Raw genomic sequence first — 22,540 nt, forward strand, 5'->3', positions numbered from 1 at the left:
CTGAGACAGGCATGTGGAGATGTGAAGAGGACCAGCCCGTGTCGCGGTATATAGGGATAGACGAAGCACACTGTCATTGAAATACAGACAAGCCGTGAAACAGACTATCCTTATAGCTTATACACCAGTAAAACCTCAGCATTGACGAGTGACTTTAGGACTTCCGTGTCATTACACAAACACGACCTGCCTCTTCCTTTAAAAACTTAAACAGCCGCTGTTTAGCCACCCAGCTCCTTCCTAACGTCTACGATTTCAACCGGAAAAAAAACCAAAATATAAATCCCGTTTTTTATTTTTTAAAACTTTACCATGGAGTCAACATCTAACAACTACGAGAGGAACTGTGTTCTGTGTTGTCAGGAGCTGGATATTTTTGCTCTGGGAAAATGCGATCACCCGGTGTGTTACCGCTGTTCCACCAAAATGAGGGTGTTGTGCGACCAGAAGTACTGCGCCGTCTGCCGGGAGGAGCTCGACAAGGTACGGCCTGCCGGACTACTCTACACCGGGGATGCGCTGTGACAGTACAGGCCGTGTTAGCATGGGTAGCTTGTTAGACAGCTACTTCTTTATTATATATTATCTCTCACTCACTGACTAGCTAACTAGCTAAGTTAGTCATCGTTTTTTTTTGTAAAAATTGAGTTAGATAGATAGTTATTCGTGAAAGTTAAGACATATTTTGTAGTTTTTTTGTAAGTGGTAATAGGCCGGCACTAGCTAAATGAGCTAGCTAGCTAATCACTGACTAGCTAACTAGCTAAGTTAGTCATCGTTTTTTAACATTTATTTAGTTAGATAGATAGTTATTCGTGAAAGTTAAGACATATTTTGTAGTTTTTGTAAGTGGTAATAGGCCGGCACTAGCTAAATTAGCTAGCTAGCTAACGTAATGACTAACGTTTAGCTTTGAGTGTGTTTATCACCAATACAACCAACGAGGTTAGTTATAAAACAAACCTTTGGTGTTATAGTCACCAGGTAACTAGTTTTTGTATTTATGTAGGTAACTAATAAGTATGTAACAGTTTGCTATAAGGCCATGTAAGGTTATGAGAGAGAGAGAGAGAGAGAGGGAGAGAGAGAGAGAGGGAGGTAGAGAGAGGGAGAGAGAGGTAGAGAGAGGTAGAGAGGTAGAGAGAGAGAGGTAGAGAGAGAGAGGTAGAGAGAGAGAGGTAGAGAGAGAGGGGTAGAGAGAGAGGGGTAGAGAGAGAGGGGTAGAGAGAGAGGGGTAGAGAGAGAGAGGGAGGGAGGGGTAGAGAGAGAGAGGGAGGGAGGGGTAGAGAGAGAGAGAGGTAGGTAGGTAGGCAGAGAGCTGTCAGGTTTTATGATGGGTGGTAGTTATGTAATGGTTTTTAATTTACTACCCTCCTCCTCCTCCATGGACCGGGACCACAGATGATCCATTATATTGACCCGGTTTCCCCATGGCATTTTGGTTTGAGTGTTTTTAATAACTAGCCTATCCATCTTTCCTATTCCTGATGTTAACATGTGTTTCCCAAAACACCACAGAGACAGGCAGAGAGAGAGACAGGCAGAGAGAGAGACAAGCAGAGAGAGAGAGACAGGCAGAGAGAGACAGGCAGAGAGAGAGACAGGCAGAGAGAGAGAGGCAGAGAGAGAGAGAGACAGACAGAGAGAGAGAGGCAGAGAGAGAGAGAGAGACAGGCAGAGAGAGAGAGACAGGCAGAGAGAGAGAGACAGGCAGAGAGAGAGGCAGAGAGAGAGACAGGCAGAGAGAGAGACAGGCAGAGAGAGAGACAGGCAGAGAGAGAGACAGGCAGACAGAGAGAGAGAGACAGACAGAGAGAGAGAGACAGACAGAGAGAGAGAGACAGGCAGAGAGAGAGAGAGACAGGCAGAGAGAGAGAGACAGGCAGAGAGAGAGAGACAGGCAGAGAGAGAGAGACAGGCAGAGAGAGAGAGACAGGCAGAGAGAGAGAGACAGGAAATATGACCTTTAACATTATAATTATTTCACAATGCTGACGACGGATCAGCTCCCAGAGAGAGACATTAGGTCTACCACCTGCCTACAGCTGCAAATATCAGCTCCCAGAGAGAGACATTAGGTCTACCACCTGCCTACAGCTGCAAATATCAGCTCCCAGAGAGACATTAGGTCTACCACCTGCCTACAGCTGCAGATATCAGCTCCCAGAGAGACATTAGGTCTACCACCTGCCCACGGCTGCAAATATCAGCTCCCAGAGAGACATTAGGTCTACCACCTGCCTACAGCTGCAGATATCAGCTCCCAGAGAGACATTAGGTCTACCACCTGCCCACGGCTGCAAATATCAGCTCCCAGAGAGACATTAGGTCTACCACCTGCCTACGGCTGCAAATATCAGCTCCCAGAGAGAGACATTAGGTCTACCACCTGCCTACAGCTGCAAATATCAGCTCCCAGAGAGACATTAGGTCTACCACCTGCCTACAGCTGCAAATATCAGCTCCCAGAGAGACATTAGGTCTACCACCTGCCTACAGCTGCAAATATCAGCTCCCAGAGAGACATTAGGTCTACCACCTGCCTACAGCTGCAAATATCAGCTCCCAGAGAGACATTAGGTCTACCACCTGCCTACAGCTGCAAATATCAGCTCCCAGAGAGACATTAGGTCTACCACCTGCCTACAGCTGCAAATATCAGCTCCCAGAGAGACATTAGGTCTACCACCTGCCTACAGCTTCATTGCTCGGGTTTTAAGCTCCACATTGATATATTTTTAACCAGATTTCAGACAGTTGTGAAAAGTACAAGTAGAAAAATAGAAGTTGGATTGAAGATGAAATGTATTTCAATAAGTTTGAAATGGGCCTATAAGCCTAATGTTTTACATTTTAATGCGATAAGTGCTCAGCATATGTGGGAACTCCTTTGTTCGCAGAGAGACTGATTTAAAGCCTTGTGATTCTACGTTTATCTCTGTTAGCGAGTCGGTCATTTCCTACGAGTTTCCTAGTTCTGACCGGCACGTGAACGCGGCATGACGCAGGTGGTCATGCCCCCCCGTTTTTACATCGTGACGTACACTACACGATCCAGAAGTTTCCACTTCACAATAACAGCGCTTTCAGTGGACCGGGGAAGCAGCTCTGGCAGGGTGTGACGGTGCCACGTTGAAAAGTCACTGAGCTCTTCAGTGAGGCCGATTTGTTTGTCTATGGAGATCGCATGGATTGTGTGACTGAAATAGCCCGACTCCACTAATTTGAAAAGGGGGTGTGTCCACATACTGCTGTGTAAATACAGTGTTCTCTCTGTTTGACGACGCTGCGCATCTTCATGCAAAAGCTCCTTCCGCTACTGGACGGCGGGGGTTACCGCGGTTACCTTACTGGACGGCGGGGGTTACCGCGGTTCCCTTACTGGACGGCGGGGGTTACCGCGGTTACCTTACGGGACGGCGGGGGTTACCGCGGTTACCTTACTGGACGGCGGGGGTTGCCGCGGTTACCTTACTGGACGGCGGGGGTTACCGTGGTTACTTTACTGGACGGCGGGGGTTACCGTGGTTACCTTACTGGACGGCGGGGGTTACCGCGTTACTTTACTGGACGGCGGGGTTACCGCGGTTACTTTACTGGACGGCGGGGGTTACCGCGGTTACCTTACTGGACGGCGGGGTTACCGCGGTTACCTTACTGGACGGCGGGGTTACCGCGGTTACCTTACTGGACGGCGGGGTTACCGCGGTTCCCTTACTGGACGGCGGGGTTACCGCGGTTACCTTACTGGACGGCGGGGGTTACCGCGGTTCCCTTACTGGACGGCGGGGGTTACCGCGGTTACCTTACTGGACGGCGGGGGTTACCGCGGTTACTTTACTGGACGGCGGGGGTTACCGCGGTTACCTTACTGGACGGCGGGGGTTACCGCGGTTACATTACTGGACGGCGGGGTTACCGCGGTTACTTTACTGGACGGCGGGGGTTACCGCGGTTACCTTACTGGACGGCGGGGTTACCGCGGTTACCTTACTGGACGGCGGGGTTACCGCGGTTACCTTACTGGACGGCGGGGTTACCGCGGTTCCCTTACTGGACGGCGGGGGTTACCGCGGTTACCTTACTGGACGGCGGGGGTTACCGCGGTTCCCTTACTGGACGGCGGGGGTTACCGCGGTTCCCTTACGGGACGGCGGGGGTTACCGCGGTTCCCTTACGGGACGGCGGGGGTTACCGCGGTTACCTTACTGGACGGCGGGGGTTACCGCGGTTACTTTACTGGACGGCGGGGGTTACCGTGGTTCCCTTACTGGACGGCGGGGGTTACCGCGGTTACCTTACTGGACGGCGGGGGTTACCGTGGTTACTTTACTGGACGGCGGGGTTACCGCGGTTCCCTTACTGGACGGCGGGGTTACCGTGGTTACCTTACTGGACGGCGGGGTTACCGTGGTTACCTTACTGGACGGCGGGGTTACCGTGGTTACCTTACTGGACGGCGGGGTTGCCGTGGTTACCTTACTGGACGGCGGGGTTGCCGTGGTTACCTTACTGGACGGCGGGGTTGCCGTGGTTACCTTACTGGACGGCGGGGGTTGGTTGCCGTGGTTCCCTTACTGGACGGCGGGGTTGGTTGCCGTGGTTACCTTACTGGACGGCGGGGGGTTGCCGTGGTTACCTTACTGGACGGCGGGGGGTTGCCGTGGTTACCTTACTGGACGGCGGGGGTTGCCGTGGTTACCTTACTGGACGGCGTGTCCGCGGTTTTTCCTGAAAATGTAGCTACTTTTGAAATCGATGTGAAAATGTATTGTCGTTTCCAACGGGAACAAATTAGTCACAGTGGGCAGAAGAAGCAAGGAGGAAGGAGGCACGAGCTGGCAAGATCCTATTCGCTCATTCTAGCGTGTATTTGCATATTTCCATTAGGGAACTCCTACTCTGAAGTGCAAAAAACTACATTCACCTTTCCACTTTTTTGGAAACATTGGAAAATGGTAAAGTCAACTAAAACTGATTTTAGTTTTGGGAACAGAAAACTGTATCGAGATCAAATGTTTAAATCGACGAGAACATTTTTGCAGAATTTTGGGCCAAAATCCATCTTCTCCCGCTTGACTTCCTCTCGTCACCATATTTTATACATCTGGTGAAATATCTGGGTCGTTGTTCTGTCTGTGGTCAGGCAGTGCTGAGTGAGAGGTGGGGAAGGGGAGGACCGTAGGTGGGTGTCAGAGTTTCAAAACCTGTCTTTGGGTGACTTCCTGTCCGTCTTCATGCTGTCTTTGGGTGACTTCCTGCCCGTCTTCATGCTGTCTTTGGGTGACTTCCTGCCCGTCTTCATGCAGTCTTTGGGTGACTTCCTGTCCGTCTTCATGCTGTCTTTGGGTGACTTCCTGCCCATCTTCATACTGTCTTTGGGTGACTTCCTGCCCGTCTTCATACTGTCTTTGGGTGACTTCCTGTCCATCTTCATACTGTCTTTGGGTGACTTCCTGCCCGTCTTCATACTGTCTTTGGGTGACTTCCTGCCCGTCTTCATACTGTCTTTGGGTGAGTTCCTGCCCGTCTTCATACTGTCTTTGGGTGACTTCCTGTCCATCTTCATACTGTCTTTGGGTGACTTCCTGTCCGTCTTCATGCTGTCTTTGGGTGACTTCCTGCCCGTCTTCATACTGTCTTTGGGTGACTTCCTGTCTATCTTCATACTGTCTTTGGGTGACTTCCTGCCCATCTTCATACTGTCTTTGGGTGACTTCCTGTCCATCTTCATACTGTCTTTGGGTGACTTCCTGCCCATCTTCATACTGTCTTTGGGTGACTTCCTGTCCATCTTCATACTGTCTTTGGGTGACTTCCTGTCCATCTTCATGCTGTCTTTGGGTGACTTCCTGCCCGTCTTCATGCTGTCTTTGGGTGACTTCCTGCCCGTCTTCATGCTGTCTTTGGGTGACTTCCTGCCCGTCTTCATACTGTCTTTGGGTGACTTCCTGCCCGTCTTCATGCTGTCTTTGGGTGACTTCCTGCCCGTCTTCATGCTGTCTTTGGGTGACTTCCTGCCCGTCTTCATGCTGTCTTTGGGTGACTTCCTGCCCGTCTTCATGCTGTCTTTGGGTGACTTCCTGCCCGTCTTCATACTGTCTTTGGGTGACTTCCTGCCCGTCTTCATACTGTCTTTGGGTGACTTCCTGCCCGTCTTCATACTGTCTTTGGGTGACTTCCTGCCCGTCTTCATGCTGTCTTTGGGTGACTTCCTGCCCGTCTTCATACTGTCTTTGGGTGACTTCCTGTCCTGTCGTACTAGGTTCTAACGATGCTCCTAACGAAGGTTCTAACGATGCTCCTTACGAAGGTTCTAACGATGCTCCTTACGAAGGTTATAACGATGCTCCTTACGGAGGTTATAACGATGCTCCTAACGAAGGTTCTAACGATGCTCCTTACGAAGGTTCTAACGATGCTCCTTACGAAGGTTATAACGATGCTCCTTACGGAGGTTATAACGATGCTCCTAACGAAGGTTCTAACGATGCTCCTTACGGAGGTTCTAACGATGCTCCTTACGAAGGTTATAACGATGCTCCTTACGGAGGTTCTAACGATGCTCCTTACGGAGGTTCTAACGATGCTCCTTACGGAGGTTCTAACGATGCTCCTTACGGAGGTTCTAACGATGCTCCTTACGAAGGTTCTAACGATGCTCCTAACGAAGGTTCTAACGATGCTCCTAACGAAGGTTCTAACGATGCTCCTTACGAAGGTTATAACGATGCTCCTAACGAAGGTTATAACGATGCTCCTTACGGAGGTTATAACGATGCTCCTTACGGAGGTTCTAACGATGCTCCTTACGGAGGTTCTAACGATGCTCCTAACGGAGGTTATAACCATGAACTCATCCTTAAGATGCCTTTTGAAAGGTTAAGCAGAAGTTTAGCGGTGTGGTTAAGGTTAGGGGGGGTTATGATTGGGTCTGCGGTAACTAGCGACGACGGACATCAGGTAGGACCAGCCAATGAGATAGTCTTGTGAGTAACTAGCGACAGGGATACCTGAGCCCAGCAGGTTAACAGAAAATGGATTATTGGATCTAATCGAAGGGTTGGTACCGGTTCAGGGAGAAGAACCGAAAAATAACGGCATTTATTGAAGACCAGAACCCGAAAAACAAAAAAATGATTTATACTGAATTATTATTATTATTATTATTATTATTTTCTTCAGTCCCACAAATCATAAAGCCCTCCCTCTGTCACTCCAACTTATTCCAGAGTCTGCTTGGAAAACCCCAAGGGCTTGACCACACCACCTCCTCTCTCCCTCCTGGCCCTCCTCTCTCCTGGCCCTCTCTCCTCTCCTCTCTCCTGGTCCTCTCTCCTCTCTCCCTCCTGGCCCTCCTCTCTCCTGGTCCTCTCTCCTCTCTCCTCTCCTGGTCCTCTCTCCTCTCTTCCTCCTGGCCCTCTCTCTCCTCTCCCTCCTGGCCCTCTCTCCTCTCTCCTCTCCTGGCCCTCTCTCCTCTCTTCCTCCTGGCCCTCCTCTCTCCTGGCCCCCTCTCCTCTCTCTCTCCTGGCCCTCTCTCCTCTCTCCCTCCTGGTCCTCTCTCCTCTCCTCTCTCCTGGCCCTCTCTCCTCTCTCCTCTCTCCCTCCTGGCCCTCTCTCCTCTCCTCTCTCCTGGCCCTCTCTCCTCTCTCCTCCTCTCTCTCCTGGTCCTCTCTCCTCTCCTGGTCCTCTCTCCTCTCTCCTCTCTCCTGGTCCTCTCTCCTCTCTTCCTCCTGGCCCTCTCTCCTCTCTCCTCTCCTGGCCCTCTCTCCTCTCCTCTCTCCTGGCCCTCTCTCCTCTCTCCTCTCTCCCTCCTGGTCCTCTCTCCTCTCTCCTCTCCTGGTCCTCTCTCCTCTCTTCCTCCTGGTCCTCTCTCCTCTCTTCCTCCTGGCCCTCTCTCCTCTCTCCTCTCTCCTCTCCTGGTCCTCTCTCCTCTCTCCTCCCTCCTGGCCCTCTCTCCTCTCTCCTCTCTCCTGGCCCTCTCTCCTCTCTCCTCTCTCCTGGCCCTCTCTCCTCTCTTCCTCCTGGCCCTCTCTCCTCTCTTCCTCCTGGCCCTCTCTCCTCTCTTCCTCCTGGCCCTCTCTCCTCTCTTCCTCCTGGCCCTCTCTCCTCTCTCTCCCTCCTGGTCCTCTCCCCTCTCTCCTCTCCTGGCCCTCTCTCCCTCTCTCCTCTCTTCCTCCTCTCTCCTCTCTCCTCTCCTCTCCTCTCTCCTCTCTCTCTCTCCTCTCTCCTCTCCTGGTTCCTCTCTCCTCTCCTGGTCCTCTCTCCTCTCTCCCTCCTGGTCCTCTCTCCTCTCTCCTCTCCTCTCTCCTCTCTCCTCTCCTGGTCCTCTCTCCTCTCCTGGTCCTCTCTCCTCTCTCCTCTCTTCCTCCTGGTCCTCTCTCCTCTCTCCCTCCTGGCCCTCTCTCCTCTCTTCCTCCTGGCCCTCTCTCCTCTCTTCCTCCTGGTCCTCTCTCCTCTCCTCTCTCCTGGTCCTCTCTCCTCTCTCCTCTCCTGGTCCTCTCTCCTCTCTCCTCTCCTGGTCCTCTCTCCTCTCCTCTCTCCTGGTCCTCTCTCCTCTCTCCTCTCCTGGTCCTCTCTCCTCTCTCCTCTCCTGGTCCTCTCTCCTCTCTCCTCTCCTGGTCCTCTCTCCTCTCTTCCTCCTGGTCCTCTCTCCTCTCCTGGTCCTCTCTCCTCTCCTGGTCCTCTCTCCTCTCCTGGTCCTCTCTCCTCTTCTGGTCCTCTCTCCTCTCCTGGTCCTCTCTCCTCTCCTGGTCCTCTCCTCTCTCCTCTCCTGGTCCTCTCTCCTCTCCTGGCCCTCTCTCCTCTCTCCTCTCCTGGTCCTCTCTCCTCTCTCCTCTCCTGGTCCTCTCTCCTCTCTCCTCTCCTGGCCCTCTCTCCTCTCTCCTCTCCTGGTCCTCTCTCCTCTCTCCTCTCCTGGTCCTCTCTCCTCTCCTGGTCCTCTCTCCTCTCTTCCTCCTGGTCCTCTCTCCTCTCTCCTCTCCTGGTCCTCTCTCCTCTCCTGGTCCTCTCTCCTCTCTCCTCTCCTGGTCCTCTCTCCTCTCTCCTCTCTTCCTCCTCTCTCCTCTCTCCCTCCTGGTCCTCTCTCCTCTCTCCTCTCCTGGTCCTCTCTCCTCTCTCCCTCCTGGTCCTCTCTCCTCTCTCCTCTCCTGGTCCTCTCTCCTCTCTCTCCTCTCCTGGTCCTCTCTTCTCTCTCTCTCCTGGTCCTCTCTCCTCTCCTGGTCCTCTCTCCTCTCCTCTCCTCTCCCCTCCTCTCCTCCTCTCTCCTCTCCTGGTCCCTCTCTCCTCTCTCCCTCCTGGTCCTCTCTCCTCTCTCCTCTCCTGGTCCTCTCTCCTCTCTCCTCTCCTGGTCCTCTCTTCTCTCTCTCTCCTGGTCCTCTCTCCTCTCTCCTCTCCTGGTCCTCTCTTCTCTCTCCCTCCTGGTCCTCTCTCCTCTCTTCCTCCTGGTCCTCTCCCCTCCTCTCTCCTCTCCTCTCCTCTCTCCTCTCCTGGTCCTCTCTCCTCTCTTCCTCCTGGTCCTCTCTCCTCTCCTCTCCTGGTCCTCCCTTAGTGTTGTCTAGGGCTGTTGTGCAGAAGTTGGTGCCCTTCTCCTCTCTCCTCTCCTGGTCCTCTCTCCTCTCTCCTCTCCTGGTCCTCTCTCCTCTCTCCTCTCCTGGTCCTCTCTCCTCTCTCCCTCCTGGTCCTCTCTCCTCTCTGCCTCCTCTCTCCTCTCTCCTCTCTCCTCTCCTGGTCCTCTCTCCTCTCCTGGTCCTCCCCGTTAACAGTGTGTTTGTGTCTAGGTGCTGTTTGTGCAGAAGTTGGTGCCCTTCTCCTCTCTGCCCCTCCAGACGCTGCAGGTGGAAAGGAAACATGACATCTACTTTACTGACTCCAAGATATACGCTCAGTTCAGGTACGCTGCTCTCCTCTCTCCTGTCCCTCTCCTCTCCTCTCCTCTCCTCTCCTCTCCTCTCCTGTCCCTCTCCTCTCCTCTCCTCTCCTCTCCTCTCTCTCTCCTCTCCTCTCCTCTCCTCTCCTCTCCTCTCCTCTCCTCTCCTCTCCTGTCCCTCTCCTCTCCTCCTCCTCCTGTCCCTCTCCTCTCCTCTCCTGTCCCTCTCCTCTCCTCTCCTGTCCTCTCCTCTCCTCCTCCTCCTCTCTCCTCTCCTCTCCTCCTCCTCTCCTCTCCTCTCCTCTTCTCTCCTGTCCTCTCCTCTCCTCTCCTCTCCTCTCCTCTCCTCTCCTCTCCTCTCCTCTTCTCTCCTGTCCTCTCCTCTCCTCTCCTCTCCTCTTCCTCCTGGACCTCTCCTCTCCTCTCCTCCTCTCCTCTCCTCTCCTCTCCTCTCCTCTCCTGTCCTCTCCTCTCCTCTCCTCTTCCCCCTGTCCTCTCCTCCTCCTCCTCCTGGCCCTCTCTATCTCCTCTCTTCATGTTTCTGTCTGTCTCTGCCTGTAGGACGCTGCTGCTGTCTGAGTGTCCTGTCTGTCCAGAGTCTAAAGTCTTCTCAACGTTTGAGGAGTTGGAGCAGCACATGAGGAAACAACATGAACTCTTCTGTTGTAAACTCTGTAGAAAACACCTGCAGGTAGGTTACCTGTCTACCTGTTATACCTGGCTGTTATACCTGTCTGCCTGTTATACCTGGCTGTTATACCTGGCTGGCTGTTATACCTGTCTACCTGTTATACCTGGCTGTTATACCTGGCTGTTATACCTGGCTGTTATACCTGTCTACCTGTTATACCTGTCTACCTGTTATACCTGTCTGTTATACCTGGCTGGCTGTTATACCTGGCTGGCTGTTATACCTGTCTACCTGTTATACCTGGCTGTTATACCTGGCTGGCTGTTATACCTGGCTGTTATACCTGGCTGTTATACCTGTCTACCTGTTATACCTGTCTACCTGTTATACCTGTCTGTTATACCTGGCTGGCTGTTATACCTGGCTGGCTGTTATACCTGTCTACCTGTTATACCTGGCTGGCTGTTATACCTGTCTACCTGTTATACCTGGCTGGCTGTTATACCTGGCTGGCTGTTATACCTGGCTGGCTGTTATACCTGTCTACCTGTTATACCTGGCTGGCTGTTATACCTGGCTGGCTGTTATACCTGTCTACCTGTTATACCTGGCTGTTATACCTGTCTGCCTGTTATACCTGGCTGTTATACCTGGCTGGCTGTTATACCTGTCTACCTGTTATACCTGTCTACCTGTTATACCTGTCTACCTGTTATACCTGGCTGGCTGTTATACCTGTCTACCTGTTATACCTGTCTACCTGTTATACCTGTCTACCTGTTATACCTGGCTGGCTGTTATACCTGGCTGGCTGTTATACCTGGCTGGCTGTTATACCTGTCTACCTGTTATACCTGGCTGGCTGTTATACCTGGCTGGCTGTTATACCTGTCTACCTGTTATACCTGGCTGTTATACCTGTCTGCCTGTTATACCTGGCTGTTATACCTGGCTGGCTGTTATACCTGGCTGGCTGTTATACCTGGCTGGCTGTTATACCTGGCTGGCTGTTATACCTGTCTACCTGTTATACCTGTCTACCTGTTATACCTGGCTGTTATACCTGTCTACCTGTTATACCTGGCTGGCTGTTATACCTGTCTACCTGTTATACCTGTCTACCTGTTATACCTGGCTACCTGTTATACCTGGCTGTTATACCTGGCTACCTGTTATACCTGGCTGTTATACCTGTCTACCTGTTATACCTGGCTGGCTGTTATACCTGTCTACCTGTTATACCTGGCTGGCTGTTATACCTGTCTACCTGTTATACCTGGCTGTTATACCTGTCTACCTGTTATACCTGGCTGTTATACCTGTCTACCTGTTATACCTGTCTACCTGTTATACCTGGCTGGCTGTTATACCTGTCTACCTGTTATACCTGTCTACCTGTTATACCTGGCTGTTATACCTGGCTGGCTGTTATACCTGGCTGGCTGTTATACCTGGCTGTTATACCTGGCTGGCTGTTATACCTGGCTGTTATACCTGTCTACCTGTTATACCTGGCTGTTATACCTGGCTGGCTGTTATACCTGGCTGTTATACCTGGCTACCTGTTATACCTGTCTACCTGTTATACCTGTCTACCTGTTATACCTGGCTGGCTGTTATACCTGTCTGGCTGTTATACCTGGCTGTTATACCTGTCTGGCTGTTATACCTGTCTGTTATACCTGTCTACCTGTTATACCTGGCTGTTATACCTGTCTACCTGTTATACCTGTCTGTTATACCTGTCTACCTGTTATACCTGGCTGTTATACCTGTCTACCTGTTATACCTGACTGTTATACCTGTCTACCTGTTATACCTGTCTACCTGTTATACCTGGCTGGCTGTTATACCTGTCTACCTGTTATACCTGTCTGGCTGTTATACCTGGCTGTTATACCTGTCTGGCTGTTATACCTGTCTGTTATACCTGTCTACCTGTTATACCTGGCTGTTATACCTGTCTACCTGTTATACCTGTCTGTTATACCTGTCTACCTGTTATACCTGGCTGTTATACCTGTCTACCTGTTATACCTGTCTGTTATACCTGTCTGGCTGTTATACCTGGCTGTTATACCTGTCTACCTGTTATACCTGGCTGTTATACCTGTCTACCTGTTATACCTGGCTGTTATACCTGTCTACCTGTTATACCTGGCTGGCTGTTATACCTGTCTACCTGTTATACCTGGCTGGCTGTTATACCTGTCTACCTGTTATACCTGGCTGGCTGTTATTCCTGGCTGTTATACCTGTCTACCTGTTATACCTGGCTGTTATACCTGTCTACCTGTTATACCTGTCTTTACTGGTATACCTGTCTGTTATACCTGTCTGTTATACCTGTCTGTTATACCTGGCTGTTATACCTGTCTACCTGTTATACCTGTCTACCTGTTATACCTGGCTGTTATACCTGTCTACCTGTTATACCTGGCTGGCTGTTATACCTGTCTACCTGTTATACCTGGCTGGCTGTTATACCTGTCTACCTGTTATACCTGGCTGGCTGTTATACCTGTCTACCTGTTATACCTGGCTGGCTGTTATACCTGTCTACCTGTTATACCTGGCTGGCTGTTATACCTGTCTACCTGTTATACCTGGCTGTTATACCTGTCTACCTGTTATACCTGGCTGTTATACCTGTCTACCTGTTATACCTGGCTGTTATACCTGTCTACCTGTTATACCTGTCTGGCTGTTATACCTGTCTACCTGTTATACCTGGCTGTTATACCTGGCTGTTATACCTGTCTGGCTGTTATACCTGTCTGGCTGTTATACCTGGCTGTTATACCTGTCTGTTATACCTGTCTACCTGTTATACCTGGCTGTTATACCTGGCTGTTATACCTGGCTGTTATACCTGGCTGTTATACCTGGCTGGCTGTTATACCTGGCTGTTATACCTGTCTACCTGTTATACCTGGCTGGCTGTTATACCTGGCTGTTATACCTGGCTGGCTGTTATACCTGGCTGGCTGTTATACCTGGCTGTTATACCTGTCTGTTATACCTGGCTGTTATACCTGTCTACCTGTTATACCTGTCTACCTGTTATACCTGGCTGTTATACCTGGCTGGCTGTTATACCTGGCTGTTATACCTGGCTGGCTGTTATACCTGGCTGTTATACCTGGCTACCTGTTATACCTGGCTGTTATACCTGTCTACCTGTTATACCTGGCTGTTATACCTGTCTACCTGTTATACCTGGCTGTTATACCTGTCTACCTGTTATACCTGTCTACCTGTTATACCTGGCTGTTATACCTGTCTACCTGTTATACCTGTCTACCTGTTATACCTGTCTACCTGTTATACCTGGCTGGCTGTTATACCTGGCTGGCTGTTATACCTGGCTGGCTGTTATACCTGTCTACCTGTTATACCTGGCTGGCTGTTATACCTGTCTACCTGTTATACCTGTCTACCTGTTATACCTGGCTGTTATACCTGGCTACCTGTTATACCTGGCTGTTATACCTGTCTACCTGTTATACCTGTCTGGCTGTTATACCTGTCTACCTGTTATACCTGTCTACCTGTTATACCTGGCTACCTGTTATACCTGGCTGTTATACCTGTCTACCTGTTATACCTGGCTGGCTGTTATACCTGTCTACCTGTTATACCTGTCTACCTGTTATACCTGGCTGGCTGTTATACCTGTCTACCTGTTATACCTGGCTGGCTGTTATACCTGTCTACCTGTTATACCTGGCTGTTATACCTGTCTACCTGTTATACCTGGCTGTTATACCTGTCTACCTGTTATACCTGGCTGGCTGTTATACCTGTCTACCTGTTATACCTGTCTACCTGTTATACCTGGCTGGCTGTTATACCTGTCTACCTGTTATACCTGTCTACCTGTTATACCTGGCTGTTATACCTGGCTGGCTGTTATACCTGGCTGGCTGTTATACCTGGCTGTTATACCTGGCTGGCTGTTATACCTGGCTGTTATACCTGTCTACCTGTTATACCTGGCTGTTATACCTGGCTGGCTGTTATACCTGGCTGTTATACCTGTCTACCTGTTATACCTGGCTGTTATACCTGTCTACCTGTTATACCTGTCTACCTGTTATACCTGTCTACCTGTTATACCTGGCTGGCTGTTATACCTGTCTGGCTGTTATACCTGGCTGTTATACCTGTCTGGCTGTTATACCTCTCTGTTATACCTGTCTACCTGTTATACCTGGCTGTTATACCTGTCTACCTGTTATACCTGGCTGGCTGTTATACCTGTCTACCTGTTATACCTGGCTGTTATACCTGTTATACCTGGCTGTTATACCTGTCTACCTGTTATACCTGTCTACCTGTTATACCTGGCTGTTATACCTGTCTACCTGTTATACCTGGCTGGCTGTTATACCTGTCTACCTGTTATACCTGGCTGGCTGTTATACCTGTCTACCTGTTATACCTGTCTGGCTGTTATACCTGTCTGTTATACCTGTCTACCTGTTATACCTGGCTGTTATACCTGTCTACCTGTTATACCTGTCTGTTATACCTGTCTACCTGTTATACCTGGCTGTTATACCTGTCTACCTGTTATACCTGTCTGTTATACCTGGCTGTTATACCTGTCTGGCTGTTATACCTGGCTGTTATACCTGTCTACCTGTTATACCTGGCTGTTATACCTGTCTACCTGTTATACCTGGCTGTTATACCTGTCTACCTGTTATACCTGGCTGGCTGTTATACCTGTCTACCTGTTATACCTGGCTGGCTGTTATACCTGTCTACCTGTTATACCTGGCTGGCTGTTATTCCTGGCTGTTATACCTGTCTACCTGTTATACCTGGCTGTTATACCTGTCTACCTGTTATACCTGTCTTTACTGGTATACCTGTCTGTTATACCTGTCTGTTATACCTGTCTGTTATACCTGTCTGTTATACCTGGCTGTTATACCTGTCTACCTGTTATACCTGGCTGTTATACCTGTCTACCTGTTATACCTGGCTGGCTGTTATACCTGTCTACCTGTTATACCTGGCTGGCTGTTATACCTGTCTACCTGTTATACCTGGCTGGCTGTTATACCTGTCTACCTGTTATACCTGGCTGGCTGTTATACCTGTCTACCTGTTATACCTGGCTGGCTGTTATACCTGTCTACCTGTTATACCTGGCTGTTATACCTGTCTACCTGTTATACCTGTCTACCTGTTATACCTGTCTTTACTGTTATACCTGGCTGTTATACCTGTCTACCTGTTATACCTGTCTACCTGTTATACCTGGCTGTTATACCTGTCTACCTGTTATACCTGTCTGGCTGTTATACCTGTCTACCTGTTATACCTGTCTGGCTGTTATACCTGTCTACCTGTTATACCTGGCTGTTATACCTGTCTGGCTGTTATACCTGTCTGGCTGTTATACCTGTCTACCTGTTATACCTGGCTGGCTGTTATACCTGTCTACCTGTTATACCTGGCTGTTATACCTGTCTACCTGTTATACCTGGCTGTTATACCTGTCTACCTGTTATACCTGGCTGTTATACCTGTCTACCTGTTATACCTGGCTGTTATACCTGTCTGGCTGTTATACCTGTCTGGCTGTTATACCTGTCTACCTGTTATACCTGGCTGTTATACCTGTCTGGCTGTTATACCTGTCTGGCTGTTATACCTGGCTGTTATACCTGGCTGTTATACCTGGCTGTTATACCTGGCTGTTATACCTGGCTGTTATACCTGGCTGGCTGTTATACCTGGCTGTTATACCTGTCTACCTGTTATACCTGGCTGGCTGTTATACCTGGCTGTTATACCTGGCTGTTATACCTGTCTGTTATACCTGGCTGTTATACCTGTCTACCTGTTATACCTGTCTACCTGTTATACCAGGCTGTTATACCTGTCTACCTGTTATACCTGGCTGTTATACCTGTCTACCTGTTATACCTGGCTGTTATACCTGTCTACCTGTTATACCTGGCTGTTATACCTGTCTACCTGTTATACCTGGCTGGCTGTTATACCTGTCTACCTGTTATACCTGGCTGGCTGTTATACCTGTCTACCTGTTATACCTGTCTACCTGTTATACCTGGCTGTTATACCTGTCTACCTGTTATACCTGGCTGTTATACCTGTCTGGCTGGCTGTTATACCTGGCTGTCTGTTATACCTGTCTGTTATACCTGTCTACCTGTTATACCTGGCTGTTATACCTGTCTACCTGTTATACCTGGCTGTTATACCTGTCTACCTGTTATACCTGGCTGTTATACCTGTCTACCTGTTATACCTGTAGCTGTTATACCTGTCTACCTGTTATACCTGGCTGTTATACCTGTCTGGCTGGCTGTTATACCTGTCTGCCTGTCTACCTGTTATACCTGTCTGTTATACCTGTCTTTACTGGTATACCTGTCTGTCTGCCTGTTATACCTGTCTACCTGTTATACCTGTCTGCCTGTTATACCTGTCTGCCTGTTATACCTGTCTGCCTGTTATACCTGGCTGTTATACCTGTCTACCTGTTATACCTGGCTGGCTGTTATACCTGTCTACCTGTTATACCTGTCTACCTGTTATACCTGGCTGGCTGTTATACCTGTCTACCTGTTATACCTGGCTGTTATACCTGTCTACCTGTTATACCTGGCTGTTATACCTGGCTGTTATACCTGTCTGGCTGTTATACCTGTCTGGCTGTTATACCTGGCTGTTATACCTGTCTACCTGTTATACCTGGCTGTTATACCTGGCTGTTATACCTGGCTGTTATACCTGGCTGTTATACCTGGCTGGCTGTTATACCTGGCTGTTATACCTGTCTACCTGTTATACCTGGCTGGCTGTTATACCTGGCTGTTATACCTGGCTGGCTGTTATACCTGGCTGGCTGTTATACCTGTCTGTTATACCTGGCTGTTATACCTGTCTACCTGTTATACCTGTCTACCTGTTATACCTGGCTGTTATACCTGGCTGGCTGTTATACCTGGCTGTTATACCTGGCTGGCTGTTATACCTGGCTGTTATACCTGGCTACCTGTTATACCTGGCTGTTATACCTGTCTACCTGTTATACCTGGCTGTTATACCTGTCTACCTGTTATACCTGGCTGTTATACCTGTCTACCTGTTATACCTGTCTACCTGTTATACCTGGCTGTTATACCTGTCTACCTGTTATACCTGTCTACCTGTTATACCTGTCTACCTGTTATACCTGGCTGGCTGTTATACCTGGCTGGCTGTTATACCTGGCTGGCTGTTATACCTGTCTACCTGTTATACCTGGCTGGCTGTTATACCTGTCTACCTGTTATACCTGTCTACCTGTTATACCTGGCTGTTATACCTGGCTACCTGTTATACCTGGCTGTTATACCTGTCTACCTGTTATACCTGTCTGGCTGTTATACCTGTCTACCTGTTATACCTGTCTACCTGTTATACCTGGCTACCTGTTATACCTGGCTGTTATACCTGTCTACCTGTTATACCTGGCTGGCTGTTATACCTGTCTACCTGTTATACCTGTCTACCTGTTATACCTGGCTGGCTGTTATACCTGTCTACCTGTTATACCTGGCTGTTATACCTGTCTACCTGTTATACCTGGCTGTTATACCTGTCTACCTGTTATACCTGGCTGTTATACCTGTCTACCTGTTATACCTGGCTGGCTGTTATACCTGTCTACCTGTTATACCTGTCTACCTGTTATACCTGGCTGGCTGTTATACCTGTCTACCTGTTATACCTGTCTACCTGTTATACCTGGCTGTTATACCTGGCTGGCTGTTATACCTGGCTGGCTGTTATACCTGGCTGTTATACCTGGCTGGCTGTTATACCTGGCTGTTATACCTGTCTACCTGTTATACCTGGCTGTTATACCTGGCTGGCTGTTATACCTGGCTGTTATACCTGTCTACCTGTTATACCTGGCTGTTATACCTGTCTACCTGTTATACCTGTCTACCTGTTATACCTGTCTACCTGTTATACCTGGCTGGCTGTTATACCTGTCTGGCTGTTATACCTGGCTGTTATACCTGTCTGGCTGTTATACCTGTCTGTTATACCTGTCTACCTGTTATACCTGGCTGTTATACCTGTCTACCTGTTATACCTGGCTGGCTGTTATACCTGTCTACCTGTTATACCTGGCTGTTATACCTGTTATACCTGGCTGTTATACCTGTCTACCTGTTATACCTGTCTACCTGTTATACCTGGCTGTTATACCTGTCTACCTGTTATACCTGGCTGGCTGTTATACCTGTCTACCTGTTATACCTGGCTGGCTGTTATACCTGTCTACCTGTTATACCTGTCTGGCTGTTATACCTGTCTGTTATACCTGTCTACCTGTTATACCTGGCTGTTATACCTGTCTACCTGTTATACCTGTCTGTTATACCTGTCTACCTGTTATACCTGGCTGTTATACCTGTCTACCTGTTATACCTGTCTGTTATACCTGGCTGTTATACCTGTCTGGCTGTTATACCTGGCTGTTATACCTGTCTACCTGTTATACCTGGCTGTTATACCTGTCTACCTGTTATACCTGGCTGTTATACCTGTCTACCTGTTATACCTGGCTGGCTGTTATACCTGTCTACCTGTTATACCTGGCTGGCTGTTATACCTGTCTACCTGTTATACCTGGCTGGCTGTTATACCTGTCTACCTGTTATACCTGGCTGGCTGTTATTCCTGGCTGTTATACCTGTCTACCTGTTATACCTGTCTTTACTGGTATACCTGTCTGTTATACCTGTCTGTTATACCTGTCTGTTATACCTGTCTGTTAAACCTGGCTGTTATACCTGTCTACCTGTTATACCTGTCTACCTGTTATACCTGGCTGTTATACCTGTCTACCTGTTATACCTGGCTGGCTGTTATACCTGTCTACCTGTTATACCTGGCTGGCTGTTATACCTGTCTACCTGTTATACCTGGCTGGCTGTTATACCTGTCTACCTGTTATACCTGGCTGGCTGTTATACCTGTCTACCTGTTATACCTGGCTGGCTGTTATACCTGTCTACCTGTTATACCTGGCTGTTATACCTGTCTACCTGTTATACCTGTCTACCTGTTATACCTGTCTTTACTGTTATACCTGGCTGTTATACCTGTCTACCTGTTATACCTGTCTACCTGTTATACCTGGCTGTTATACCTGTCTACCTGTTATACCTGGCTGTTATACCTGTCTACCTGTTATACCTGTCTGGCTGTTATACCTGTCTACCTGTTATACCTGGCTGTTATACCTGGCTGTTATACCTGTCTGGCTGTTATACCTGTCTACCTGTTATACCTGGCTGGCTGTTATACCTGTCTACCTGTTATACCTGGCTGTTATACCTGTCTACCTGTTATACCTGGCTGTTATACCTGTCTACCTGTTATACCTGGCTGTTATACCTGTCTACCTGTTATACCTGGCTGTTATACCTGTCTGGCTGTTATACCTGTCTGGCTGTTATACCTGTCTGGCTGTTATACCTGGCTGTTATACCTGGCTGTTATACCTGTCTGGCTGTTATACCTGTCTGGCTGTTATACCTGTCTGGCTGTTATACCTGGCTGTTATACCTGGCTGTTATACCTGGCTGGCTGTTATACCTGGCTGTTATACCTGTCTACCTGTTATACCTGGCTGGCTGTTATACCTGGCTGTTATACCTGGCTGTTATACCTGTCTGTTATACCTGGCTGTTATACCTGTCTACCTGTTATACCTGTCTACCTGTTATACCAGGCTGTTATACCTGTCTACCTGTTATACCTGGCTGTTATACCTGTCTACCTGTTATACCTGGCTGTTATACCTGTCTACCTGTTATACCTGGCTGTTATACCTGTCTACCTGTTATACCTGGCTGGCTGTTATACCTGTCTACCTGTTATACCTGGCTGGCTGTTATACCTGTCTACCTGTTATACCTGTCTACCTGTTATACCTGGCTGTTATACCTGTCTACCTGTTATACCTGGCTGTTATACCTGTCTGGCTGGCTGTTATACCTGGCTGTCTGTTATACCTGTCTGTTATACCTGTCTACCTGTTATACCTGGCTGTTATACCTGTCTACCTGTTATACCTGGCTGTTATACCTGTCTACCTGTTATTCCTGGCTGTTATACCTGTCTACCTGTTATACCTGTAGCTGTTATACCTGTCTACCTGTTATACCTGGCTGTTATACCTGTCTGGCTGGCTGTTATACCTGTCTGCCTGTCTACCTGTTATACCTGTCTGTTATACCTGTCTTTACTGGTATACCTGTCTGTCTGCCTGTTATACCTGTCTACCTGTTATACCTGTCTGCCTGTTATACCTGTCTGCCTGTTATACCTGTCTGCCTGTTATACCTGTCTTTACTGTATATCGATATAGAGCGGGGGAGAGATTCTATACTTCGATATAGAGCGGGGGAGAGATTCTATACGTCGATATAGAGCGGGGGAGAGATTCTATATGTCGATATAGAGCGGGGGAGAGATTCTATATGTCGATATAGAGCGGGGGAGAGATTCTATACGTCGATATAGAGCGGGGGAGAGATTCTATACGTCGATATAGAGCGGGGGAGAGATTCTATACGTCGATATAGAGCGGGGGAGAGATTCTATACGTCGATATAGAGCGGGGGAGAGATTCTATACGTCGATATAGAGCGGGGGAGAGATTCTATACGTCGATATAGAGCGGGGGAGAGATTCTATACGTCGATATAGGGCGGGGGAGAGATTCTATACGTCGATATAGGGGCGGGGGAGAGATTCTATACGTCGATATAGGGCGGGGGAGAGATTCTATACGTCGATATAGAGCGGGGGAGAGATTCTATACGTCGATATAGAGCGGGGGAGAGATTCTATACGTCGATATAGAGCGGGGGAGAGATTCTATACGTCGATATAGGGCGGGGGAGAGATTCTATACGTCGATATAGGGCGGGGGAGAGATTCTATACGTCGATATAGAGCGGGGGAGAGATTCTATACGTCGATATAGAACGGGGGAGAGATTCTATACGTCGATATAGAGCGGGGGGAGAGATTCTATACGTCGATATAGAGCGGGGGAGAGATTCTATACGTCGATATAGAGCGGGGGAGAGATTCTATACGTCGATATAGAGCGGGGGAGAGATTCTATACGTCGATATAGAACGGGGGAGAGATTCTATGTCGATATAGAGCGGGGGAGAGATTCTATACGTCGATATAGAGCGGGGGAGAGATTCTATACGTCGATATAGAGCGGGGGAGAGATTCTATACGTCTATATAGAGCGGGGGAGAGATTCTATACGTCGATATAGAGCGGGGGAGAGATTCTATACGTCGATATAGAGCGGGGGAGAGATTCTATGTCGATATAGAGCGGGGGAGAGATTCTATACGTCGATATAGAGCGGGGGAGAGATTCTATACGTCGATATAGAGCGGGGGAGAGATTCTATATGTCGATATAGAGCGGGGGAAAGATTCTATATCAATATAGAGCGGGGGAAAGATTCTATATCAATATAGAGCGGGGGAGAGATTCTATATGTCGATATAGAGCGGGGGAGAGGTTCTATATGTCGATATAGAGCGGGGGAGAGATTCTATATGTCGATATAGAGCGGGGGAGAGGTTCTATATCGATATAGAGCGGGGGAGAGGTTCTATATCGATATAGAGCGGGGGAGAGATTCTATACGTCGATTATAGAGCGGGGGAGAGATTCTATACGTCGATTATAGAGCGGGGGAGAGATTCTATATCGATATAGAGCGGGGAGAGATTCTATATGTCGATATAGAGCGGGGGAGAGATTCTATATCGATATAGAGCGGGGGAGAGATTCTGTACGTCGATATAGAGCGGGGAGAGATTCTATACGTCGATATAGAGCGGGGGAGAGATTCTATATCGATATAGAGCGGGGGAGAGATTCTATATGTCGATATAGAGCGGGGGAGAGATTCTATATGTCGATATAGAGCGGGGGAGAGATTCTATACGTCGATTATA

The 22,540-nt window shown here is 48.9% G+C and overlaps 1 pseudogene; it reads left to right on the top strand.

Moving 5' to 3' along the window:
* LOC106593794 (E3 ubiquitin-protein ligase ZNF598-like) overlaps positions 1 to 22,540 on the top strand; it is a 60,073-nt pseudogene continuing 37,533 nt past the window's right edge.

This window comes from Salmo salar, unplaced genomic scaffold, assembly GCF_905237065.1.
Source record: "Salmo salar unplaced genomic scaffold, Ssal_v3.1, whole genome shotgun sequence".
Classification (NCBI taxonomy): Eukaryota; Metazoa; Chordata; class Actinopteri; order Salmoniformes; family Salmonidae; genus Salmo; species Salmo salar.